The sequence below is a fragment of the Asparagus officinalis genome, chromosome 4 (genome assembly GCF_001876935.1).
Source record: "Asparagus officinalis chromosome 4, Aspof.V1, whole genome shotgun sequence".
Taxonomy (NCBI): Eukaryota; Viridiplantae; Streptophyta; class Magnoliopsida; order Asparagales; family Asparagaceae; genus Asparagus; species Asparagus officinalis.
This window is the reverse complement of record NC_033797.1, coordinates 10,280,812-10,284,124: the sequence shown is the minus strand read 5'-3', so window position 1 is coordinate 10,284,124 and position 3,313 is coordinate 10,280,812.

Sequence of the window (3,313 nt, the reverse complement as noted above, 5' to 3'; positions counted from 1 at the left end):
TTAACCGAGCTTCGCGCTCAACGAACCTCGCGTTCGTTCTAAGGTGAACCTCGCGTTCAACTCAGGTGAGCGTCAAGCTCAATTTTAACGAACCTCGCGTTCGTTCTAAGGTGAACCTCGCGTTCAACTCAGGTGAGCGTCAAGCTCAATTTTTTTAACGAACCTCGCGTTCGTTCTTCAGACGAACCTCGCGTTCGTACTTCAGACGAACCTCGCGTTCGTACTTCAGACGAACCTCGCGTTCGTACTTCAGACGAACCTCGCGTTCGTACTTCAGACGAACCTCGCGTTCGTACTTCAGACGAACCTCGCGTTCGTACTTCAGACGAACCTCGCGTTCGTACTTCAGACGAACCTCGCGTTCGTGCTTCAGTCGAGCCTCGCGTTCGAACTTCAGACGAACCTCGCGTTCGTACTTCAGACGAACCTCGCGTTCGTACTTCAGTCGAACCTCGCGTTCATTTTTTAAACGAACCTCGCGTTCGTTCCCAAGTTGAACCTCGCGTTCTTTTATCAAACGAACCTCGCGTTCGTTCATTTTCAGACGAACCTCGCGTTCGTGCTTAAGTGAGTCTCGTACTCAATACAGTCGAACCTCGCGTTCGAAGTTAAGGGAACTTCGTGTTCATTATGGTTAAGCCTCGGCTTTTCATGGGTCCACTTTGGTATACTTAATTTATTCAATTAAGTTATGGGCCCTAATTAAGCTGTGAGACCCCAATTAAGTTTTTGGAAATTCAGTTGATTTAAATTAAAACTTTTTAATTTAAATCTAATTTGGTTTTTAATCAATTATTTAATTCAAATATTATGACACTAAGGTATTAAGGTTGTCTCTCACTCCAATTGATTAATTGAAACAAGAAGTTGCCAAAGTAACCTCTCTTGTGTAGATTGTTCATGAGGAATGTGAGATGTTTGTGTGTATGCTTTCGTGTAAATATTTAATCGGCCCAAAGGAAGGTTAATATTTATTTAGACTGTATACACATCTGCGATGATAAGCGTGTGACAATTATAAGGTTTACATGTGAATAATGAATCGATCCAAAGATAGTTTCATTATTTGACATGAGTTATTGTCAATGTTTGATCATTGCAACAAGGTATCACTTACAAGTTAATATTACTGTCCAAAGACTTGATATTAATGTTGTGCCGGTATCTTGGATGGGGATTGTCATTATTTGAATTTTATTGATTATGGTTATTGATGTGAGCATTTTTGTTTTATTTCAGCTAATGCATCTGCTGCAACAATTTCTGCTAACATCAACTCAATTCCCATGCTAAATGGGACAAACTTCAAGGTTTGGAAAGAGAACATATTAATTGTTCTTGGCTGCATGGATCTTGACTATGCATTAAGAACTGAACAACCCCAACCTCTCAATGCGGATAGCACTCCTGATGCAAAGAAGGAGCATGAGAAGTGGGAGCGTTCAAATCGCATGAGTCTTATGATCATTAAGCGCGGCGTTCCGGAAGCCTTCAGGGGCATAGAATCCGAAGGGATTACTAAGGCTAAAGATTTCCTTGCCGAAATTGAGAAGCGTTTTGCGAAAAACGATAAGGTAGAAACAAGCACGCTTTTAGCTCGCTTGATTTCAATGAAGTATAAGGGCAAAGGAAATATCAGGGAGTACATTATGGAAATGTCTCATATTGCTTCAAAGCTTAAGGCACTTAAACTCGATCTTTGTGACGAGTTATTAGTGCATCTGGTTTTGTTGTCTCTTCCTGCACAGTTTAACCAATTTAAGGTCAGTTATAACTGTCAAAAGGAGAAATGGACTCTAAATGAGCTCATTTCATACTGTGTGCAAGAAGAAGACAGGTTGAAGCAAGATAAGACAGAAAGTGCTCATTTGGCCTATGCCTCTAAGGATAAGGGCAAGAAAAGGAAGAATGATAAGGAAGCTGCTAAGGGTCCAGTTGAGAAGAAACAACATAAGGATAATCAGGGTTGTTTCTTCTGTAAGAAGCCTGGACATGTAAAGAAGGACTGTACAAAATATCACGCCTGGCGTGATAATAAGGGTACGTTCCTTGCTTTGGTCTGTTCTGAGGTTAATTTAGCTTCAGTACCTAGAAACACTTGGTGGTTAGACTCTGGTGCTACTACTCACATAAGTGTTTCTATGCAGGGTTGCCTGAGCTACCGAAAGCCAAGTGATGTTGAAAGACACATCTTTGTGGGCGACGGACAATCGGTAGATGTGGAAGCAATTGGGCACTTTAGGTTGTTGTTAGGAACTGGTTATTATTTGGATTTAAAAGATACTTTTGTAGTACCGTCTTTTAGACGGAATTTGGTTTCTGTTTCTGTATTGGACAAATCAGGTTATTCTTGTTCATTTGGAAACAGTCAATTCAGTTTATCTTTTAATTCAAATGTTGTGGGAACCGGTTACTTGAGTATTTATGACAACCTATATTTGCTTGATACAATTGCTTCTTACAATGAATCCTTGCATGTGGAATCACGTGGTACTAAGCGTAAATTAAATAAGGAAAATTCGGCGACATTATGGCATAAGCGCTTAGGTCATATCTCAAAAGGTAGAGTTGAGCGTCTTGTGTCTGATGGCATTTTGGATTCCCTTGATTTTTCGGACTTCGACGTATGTGTTGAATGTATCAAGGGAAAACAGACCAAAGTGAAGAGATTAGGTGCCAACAGATCTTCGGATGTCTTAGAATTGATACATACGGATATTTGTGGGCCATTCCCTACGGAATCCTGGAATGGTCAACAATATTTTATATCATTCATAGACGATTACTCACGTTATGGGCACCTATATCTTATTCATGAAAAATCTGAGTCTCTGGACATGTTCAAAGCCTATAAAGCTGAAGTTGAGAATCAACTCAACAGAAGAATTAAAACCGTCAGATCTGATCGTGGTGGTGAGTACTACGGTAGATATGATGGTTCAGGTGAACAACGTCCAGGACCATTTGCTAGATACCTAGAGGAATGCGGTATCGTCCCACAGTACACTATGCCGGGTTCACCTAGCATGAATGGTGTAGCTGAAAGACGAAACAGGACTCTTAAGGATATGGTAAGAAGTATGATTGCTCATTCTTCTTTACCAGAGTCACTCTGGGGAGAAGCACTTAAGACAGCAGCTTACATTCTGAATAGAGTACCAAGTAAAGCAGTTGCTAAAACACCTTATGAGCTTTGGACTGGTCGAAAGCCCAGTTTAAAGCATTTACATATTTGGGGATGTCCAGCTGAGGCAAGGCCTTATAGGCCAAATGAAAAGAAATTGGACTCCAAAACAGTTAGCAGCTACTTTAT